Source organism: Setaria italica, chromosome I (assembly GCF_000263155.2).
Source record: "Setaria italica strain Yugu1 chromosome I, Setaria_italica_v2.0, whole genome shotgun sequence".
Lineage (NCBI taxonomy): Eukaryota > Viridiplantae > Streptophyta > Magnoliopsida > Poales > Poaceae > Setaria > Setaria italica.
The window spans coordinates 31,730,429-31,739,010 of NC_028450.1; the positions used below are offsets into that span (position 1 = coordinate 31,730,429).

General features: G+C 47.9%; 1 long non-coding RNA gene across 2 annotated transcripts; it reads right to left on the bottom strand.

Moving 5' to 3' along the window:
• Positions 1 to 2,606: 2,606 nt before the first annotated feature.
• LOC111256463 lies at positions 2,607 to 7,048 on the bottom strand. 2 transcript variants are annotated; one of them, XR_002676562.1, is made up of 3 exons: positions 6,125 to 7,048; positions 3,313 to 4,931; positions 2,607 to 3,188 (listed from the first exon to the last, which is right to left on the bottom strand). It is a non-coding gene; the product is annotated as an uncharacterized LOC111256463 (long non-coding RNA). The 2 variants fall into 2 exon arrangements; XR_002676561.1 differs by having other exon boundaries at positions 2,607 to 4,931.
• Between the last annotated feature and the right edge of the window lie 1,534 nt (positions 7,049 to 8,582).

Below are 8,582 nucleotides of genomic sequence, written 5' to 3' on the forward strand. Positions count from 1 at the left end.
TCTTCCTCCCTAGCTACCTCCCCGCGGCCCTCCCTCCCCGACGCACATCATCCACTCCACTCCCCTCCCGGCCGGCGGCCGGCCCTCCCAGCGCACATCCTCCCCTCCCCTCCCCTCTCCCTCCCCCGGCCGGATCTGGCGCCCCTAGGCCCCTTTCTTCCCCGGCCAGATCTGGCGCCCTCCCTTCTTCCCCAGTCGCGGGGCGGCGGCGGCGACAGGTCGTGGCGACCGGCAGGGGCGGGTCGTGGCGGCGGATCTGGCGCCCTCCCCTTCTTCCCCGGCTGCGGGTCGTGGCTGCGGCGGGGGTGGGTCGTGGCGGCGGCAGATCTGGCGCCCTCCTTTCTTCCCCGGCTGCGGGGCGGCGGTGGCGGCGCCGGGTCGAGGCGGTGGCGGCGGCGCCGGGTCGAGGCGGCGGCGCCCTCCCCTTCTTCCCCGAGTACTCTACTTCCCCGGCCGCGGGGCGAGGGCGGGGGCGTGTCAAGGCGGCAGCGGGTCGTGGCGGCGGCGGGTCGTGGCGGCTGGCGGGGGTGGGTTGTGGCGCGGCGGCAGATCGGGCGCCCTCCTTTCTTCCCCGGCTGCGGGGCGGCGGCGGCAGCGGGTCGAGGCGGCGGCGGTGCGTGGCGGCCGGCCGGTGGTGGTGGTTGGCCGGAGGTTGTTTTTTTTTAATTTTTCGTAAAAAATGTTGCCGAGTGTTTTCTGGCCACTCGGCAAAGACTTTGCCGAGTGCGCGACTCAAAACACTCGGCAAATCCGTGTTTGCCGACTCAAAATTTGTCGTGTGCCATTTGCCGAGTGTTACACTCGGCAAACGGTTCGCCGAGTGTTTTTAGCCCTTTGCCGAGTGCCCCTGGCACTCGGCAATTTTTCTGTTTCCCGTAGTGATTATAGAATATCGGGAATAACAAGCTTTTTGTGTCTGTTGTGCTTTGGGGCCTTGTGGGTAGGGTGCGAATACAAACAACAATCTGCCAACTCCAAACGCATCGGGTGCTATGATTTTTTATAAGGAATTTTCTAGCCTATGCATGAATTAGACCTGCAACCAGGTAAACTAGGCGCCAAGTGAAACTCTACACCAATTCCTAGCGAAACACGTTGAGGGGTACGCACCCATATCATTATAGGTTGCTGGGAGGTGCAGAAAGAGAGGATCGGAGGAGTATTTGAACACAAGGAATTGATGGACACGAGGTTCTTCAAAAAAACTAAGGACGAGTCATCCCTCTGGATCATGGCAGGAACTAAGCACCTCTGTGACTATCTCAATTGAGTTTCTTTGCAGAATTGTTAATTCCATATAAAGTGTATTGCGGCTGCGGGTGAAAGCCGTTTTTGTTGTTTAGCATGTTTATCTAGGCTCTTATTATTATTATTATTATTATTATTATTATTATTATTATTATTATTATTATTATTATTATTATTATTATTATTAGACAGCTTTCCCTGCTGGTTCTTTAAAAAAACAGAACCATTATAGCGATGTCTCCTTGATGATAAAAACGAATCCATGATAACGATGCTTTTTGTTTATAATGTTTCTTTTAAGAGTGTGTTTAAAATGTTTCAAATCACCCGGCGAATCATTTCATGGAAACCCATAATACATATATGTGTGGATATGTTAAAACCTAAATACTAAATATCTTGGTTTCATATGTCTATATCGTATAACAGGTTCTTCTTCTAGGCTAACATTTTTTTTATCCAAGGGAATCAACTTCTCTTGATTAAGTGTGACTGTAAAAACTTATATCGAGCATCTTTTAGCTTTTCGGCTTTTTTTGCATCATCATGCTAACTTTCTAAGGGTACATGTACACATTGTTTTTTAAAAACAATTACAAATACATTTGTCCCAAACATGCATGTATTCTCAGGATATGAATGCATGTGCATACTTCCCATGTAAGCATCCCCGAGAAATTTTGGTTTGCAGCCACAACTTTTGCCACATCTAAGGTTTGTCAGGTTTGACTAGCATAGGCAGTTGTTTGATTGCAGCCACAGTTGTGGCAAGATTCCTTGCCAGCAATCTAGGTCCCGCGTGTTAATAACTCAGAAAAATATGGAAATTTTTTTGAGCATCTAAACTTTGCCATTTGCGGTATAGTGGTAATCTTACTCTATGTTGACAATGATTAGTACGCCAATTTGTGAATCGCAAGCGTACGGATTAGTTGTAGCTTTTCCCTTAGAGATTTTCCCGAGGTTTATCAATCCATGGAACAAGAGATTTGCATACTTAACTAAGCACTAATTGATATAACCGAAAGCTTTTTTATAAGATATGATTATATATGCTAATAAAAGAACTAAGCAGTCAAGATCAAGCAGATAGAGAATAGAGGGTGTGAACAAGATGGATTAAACGCTTATCCTAGGAATCTAGGATCACCTGCGGATGTAATCGCCAAGCATGAAAGAACTAGATCTAAGTGTTATCGTGAATGGATGTGAACCATGCCCAACACTTTCCTTCCCGCAATACTATCACTACACAGGGGTACTCAACTGTTGGAACATAAGAACACGGCATGATGATCGTTCTAAGTAAGCAATAAAGCAACCACAAGTAGTGTTGACCAGCGAGCATCGTCAAGATATGAATGATAACAAAACAAATCTTAACCAAAGGTTCGGCGATTACAAATCAAGATCTCCATACAATTCCGAGAACAAACAAAGGTATTACCCCATGATATTACACATGTTGACGCAAAAGGGGGTAAGGGACGTCCTGTAGATCAACTGGACTGAAGACGACGAGGAACAGAGGTAGGAAAGCCCCAGGCCGATCGACCTGGGCACCTCCAAGCCGATCAGCTTGAGGAGTTTTCACCTCTCCTGGTGCTCCTCTTCGCGTGGTCTTCTGTAGATCCAATCTTCTCTCCATTTTCTAATCTTGTGGCGGCGGTGGAGAGGATATTAATAGTCTTTTATAGGCAGCGGTTCTGGGTCGATGTTGGTGAAAAAATCCTAAACAATGTCGGAGACTTCACGCTGAAGAAATGGAAGGTCGACCGGATCCCGGAATGGGCCAGGCCGATCGGCCCAGAGGATCCCAGGCTGATTGGCTTAGGCCCTTTTTGTTCCTTTTGGTCCTCTCCTTCCTCATGCTGGTTTCCCTCGATGACCCATGTCCAAATACCCATTAAGCTTTTTATAAAAACCCCCTGTCGTATTTCCTACCAAAATACAATATGCTTCAAAATACAACACATGCAATAATGAGGTTATTTCAAGTGCTAAGTGTCGGGTTAGTATAAGAATATGAATGAAAACACTAGTTAAATGGCACAAAAAGTATACCAATAATAAGCATCAACACTCTATGAAACAAGCATACTGTCAGGACCCCGGGTACGCAAATACCCAAGTTCCAGTTGTGCTTACTATACTTGTCCCATGATCAGTCCGCAAGTACGCACAACAGCACCTGTATCACAACTGCACACGAAATTTGTTAGTAATAAGATTTGATCAGAGCTAAATTATAATCTACAGCAGAAGCAAACAGAAATATAGGACTTCCATTCTACAGTAGCGTGCCTCACCATCCCACAGGCAATTGACTGGGAGTTAGTCCTAGAAAGAACCAACGTTGCAAAACCCGCATCCGGAACTGAACAGAGACGATTCTCCTTCGAACTTTGGATTTTTAATTTAAGCAACAAGGGTGAGTACAATTTTGTACTCGCAAGACTTCGAGTGTATAGAAAAATCCTATCATACATGCAAGGTAAACAAGGAAGGCTGACAGATTCAACTAGCAGTAGGCTGCATTTTATTTAAATTCATCATTTTACGCATATTTTATAAATTAGTTTAGTATATTTAAAATAGATTGACATTACCAATCATGACTCACCATTTCCCATACCGCGTTAGGTCCTCTGACCAACTATATCGGTACAAAATATTTGAACCGGTGCATGTGATATCATTCAAGCCCATCTCCAAGTTTACAAAACAAAACTCTATAACTGGCGACCAGTCCAAGTTGCTCCAAGTTGCTCATAACCGTGAGCATGGCTATTTGAATAGTTTTTAACACTATGTAGAGTTTGTACACTTTACCCACACGACATGCTCCACTTTGATGCCATCGCGGATTGACACATTTCCGAAATGTGCCGACAAGTGAGCATGACAGAGCTCTTACCTCAGTCGGACTCGACATATGCTACACGACAGACTATAGGAGCGCCTTTATACATCTGCCCGGGTTAGCTACCCCGACACCGACATGCATCTCGTGCACTCGGGCGGTAACACCACCTCGAGGCCAACTGACTTATTAAGCTAAGGTTGTACCCATTTAAGCACATGTGTACCCATTTAAGTACATGTGGTTGTAATGTAATACTTCAACTAGAAGATGCCAATTTCCGGTCCTTAATTTGACACGGGTGAGAATCCCTAAAATGCACCGGAAATGCATATAGGACCAAATCATATCCACCATTCATTTTATCATCCATCTTTTTTTATCCTCGTATCATCATGACCTCTAGACCATATTATCACCCGCGTGTACCATAGAGTTTTTATTTTTCGAATATAAACCATATTTATCTTTCAAATCATCCCTCCCAAGTGATGCTATTTAAGTGACCGCGTATTAGGTCTAAGCAAACTAAGCATATGACACCGAGCTGAACGAATAACCCATAACCTTATGGCGACAATGCATAAAAGGTTTAAAATAACAAGGCAGGTATATGCATTAAAGTAGGACATGTCTACGCGACACAAAATGATATTTGAACTCATAAAATCATCATCGCATGCATATAAATCACAGGCTTAGGCATTTAAATAGGAGCAAAGATGAAGGGGGTACTTGCCTTGTTGCTGATCATTCATGTTCTCGAGTATTAGGTCAGAGCCTCGCTCAGCATCCGGCACAGTATCGAACGGCTCGTCGTCTACTCGAATCGGACGAATGCAAGGTCCATGCAAAAGAACCAAATAAACAGCAATGAACAACCGAATAAACACCATGAGATGATAGAGCATGATTTTTGAAAATTTTAGCAGAAAGAATCGAGTTATTTGAAGTTCATATGAGTGAGATATACAGGTTTGAAGTTTTGATATGAGATTAAAAAGAAAACAGAACTGTTCGACTAACTTCGATTTTTCCATCATTTTTGTCATTTATTTTTACGCCGTAAACTCATATGAAGAGGTTCTATTTCATTGACATGACATGTATTCTTCATGTATTTCTCTTTTTATTGTCCAACAGGAAAATGGGTCAGGTGACGTCATGCTTAAGTCAGCATGATGTCACTGCCCTTTTTAACTGAGCAGAGCAACGCGAGCGCGCGGGGCGGCTTGGGCTGGCGGCACCACGCGGGCTGAGCGCGGGACGGCCAGCGACGCAAGGTTGCGGGGCGGAGCGGGCGGCTCGAGCCAGGCGGAGGTGGCGCGGGCACTGCGGGAGGCAGAACGCCCTGCGCACGCGGCTGTGCGCTCGCGGCAGCGACTAGCGGCGGGAGACGACTGTGGTGGCGTAGTGCGTCCGCTGGGAGCACGGCCAGTCGAGCAAGCTCGTGGCCGTGGCACAGAGCCGCGGCAGCCCTTTGTCGTGTTGCGCGCTCGAACGTGTGCCCGAGTGCGAGTGCGTGCGCACACGGTGCCGGTCGTGACAAGCAAGTGGTCGTGGCCAGGCGCGTGCCGGCTTGGCCGTGCCATGGAAACGGCCGGTGGTTCGGTGCGCTCGGTCTCGCGACACGTCAAGGCCATGACGGGGCCAGGTGCGCCGTAGCGTGCGACCGGGCATGGAGAGGCCAAGCCTCGTGCTTGTGCGGTCGGTGCTCGCTAGCGCGATGGTGACGTGGTGCCCCACAGCCGCGACACGGCTGTGGCAGTGTGCGGGCACTCGACTACGCGAGTCCGCGGCGGATCAGGGTGGCCGGACAATGCGGCCGCGCGGTGCGTGGTCTCGCCATGTCCGCGGGCGTGTGCACGTGCTGCTTGTGGCATCTCGGCATCCCGAGGCCACGGCCGAGCGTGAACGACGCGGTGGTGTTGTCATCCTGCAGGAGACAGCCAGCTCGAAGGAACGGCAACACAGGCAGGCTGGCAAGGGAGGACGTCTCGGGACTTGGCTCACCGTGGGGCTTGGAGAGGACAGGGTAGCGACGCCTCGGCGAGGCGTGGCCGTGACGGCTCGGTGCGGTGCAGGCAGGCCTGTGCTCGCGGTACCCGGCAACGGCGTCGAAGGCGTAGGGATGGTCCGACTCGTGGTTATGGATGGCGGGCTTTCGGTTCGTCGGCGAGGTCAGGTGGAGCGCCAGGGGGGTCGTCGTCACCGTAGACGCGCAGCACCGGCTTCGAGCTCATCGGCGTCTTCTCCACCTCAGTTCCTCGTCCTTGCGGCCGCGCGGCGTCGTCGTCGTTCCCGGCGTGACTTCGGCTTCACCTCGCGGACGTCGTCCGAGCATTTCGTCGAACACGTGTAGGGCAGTAGCTTCAGGAGGCCGTTGAGGCACTTTGCCGAACACTTGCGGGGCAAGGATGACGTCGCGGTCCACCGCCAGCGCCGGGGCTGACATCGGCGCGCTGGCGACGACGCTGCTTGGCCGCACCGGCCGCGCGTCATTCCTGGCCGCGCCGCCGTTGCCTCGTGGCCGCTGGCCCGGTCGCCCGGAGCCTGGCTGCTGCCAGCCGTTGGCCTGGCCGCGCGAGCCCTGCCACAGGCTTGGGCGCCTGGCCGCCGGCCGCCGCTGGGGCCTGGCCCGCTGCTGTGAGGAGGATGGCGCTGGAGAGAGGGAGGTGGAGCTGAGGGGAGAGGGTGCTGCCGCCGGCTTGTGTTGCTAGGGAGAAACGGAGTAGAGTTGTGGCGCTGCTGCCTGTTAGAGCTGAGAGGAGGATGTGGCTGCCGTGCTTGCTCGACTGGAGTGGACAGCAAAGGAAAAGGAGGAGAGTGAGAACGGATGCAGCGCTGGGTGTTGCTGCCTGCTGGTTTGCTCGGTAGAGAGGGAAAAGCAGAGCGGAGAGAAGCTGTGTGTTGGTGGTGGCTGCCGACAGAGAGAGAAGAGGTGAGTTGGACAGGAAAAACAGGACAGTCATGTCTTCTAGCTCGGTCAGAAGCTTGTTCTGCGGAGCTGTTGATATATTTTTTTTGTATTACCATTTTTTATGACATTTTAAATATGCTCAAGGAGGGTTAAATAAAAGCCAAAACAAATTTTATTTATCTTGATTTTATTTCGTTCGAATTTTGGGCTGCCCTAAATCCACCAAATTTGAGATTAACAAAACCACGTAGATGTCTCATTTGTCGGTAAATACATTACTTGTTATCATAAGATACTCGGATAACACGTAGATTCCACCGTAAGAAACCTCGTCAATTCAGCTGACAACAATTTAATTATCTTAAATAGGAGATGCATGCACACTAAGAATTAGCACACAAAATTACGTTTACAGCCAAACCAACTACACGATAGATGATGCTACAGTGACAATTTTGGGCAATTAGCATGTGTGCTCTAGGCCTCTAGATTACGCAATGCGATACTTGATTTTTTTTAATGGTTAACGGATCGGGATATTAGGACTCACTAGCAATTACTGATTGAACACCTCGCGTGGAGTATGAAACAAACTCGTGTTTGGATCAGAGTTTATAGACTAAAGAATGTTGTGCTAGTGATGCCATCCATAGTAACGGATCAAATGGTGTGAAGCAACTGGTGATGGTACGTTCGACAAAAAACGACAAAGAATATAAGAGAGACTAGATAAATCTTGAAATTAACAACGCCATCATAGACATCTTATTATCGACGAATGCATCAATTACTACTTAAGTGAATTGAGAAAAATACGAGCGACATATTAAGTTGTGAATTCGTATATGAAGAGATAGGTTTCACCGTAAGAAATTTAAAGGTGCGTATCGCATGTCTTAGGGGGTGTTTGGATACGAGGTACTAAATTTTAGGAGGGTAACATCGGATGTTCGGACGCTAATTAGGAGGACTAAACATGAGCTAATTATAAAACTAACTGTAGAACCCATATACTAATTCACGAGATGAATCTATTAAGCCTAATTAATCCATCATTAGCAAATGGTTACTGTAGCACCACATTGTCAAATCATGGACTAATTAGGCTTAATAGATTCGTCTCGCGAATTAGACTCTATCTGTGCAATTAGTTTTATAATTAGATTATATTTGATACTTCTAATTAGTATCAAACATCGACATGTACTAAAGTTTAGGAGTGGGTCACCAAATAGGACCTTATTTCTAATAAGAGCAGCATTTTCATAAAACTTTTTCTAGATGTCCGGTGTCATAATATTAAGCTGTTCTAGCCCTTGCTTAGTTCATCCAAACTCCCAAATTTGATACTATGCAAAAAGAAGATTCCTCGTCATATCAAACTTGCGGTACATGCATGGAGTACTAAATGTAGACGAAATCAAAAATTAATTGCACAGTTTTGTTGTACTTTGTGAGACGAATCTTTTAAGCCTAATTAGTCAATATTTGGACAATAATTCACAAATACAAACGAACACGCTACAGTATGCTACAGTACTACAACAGTAA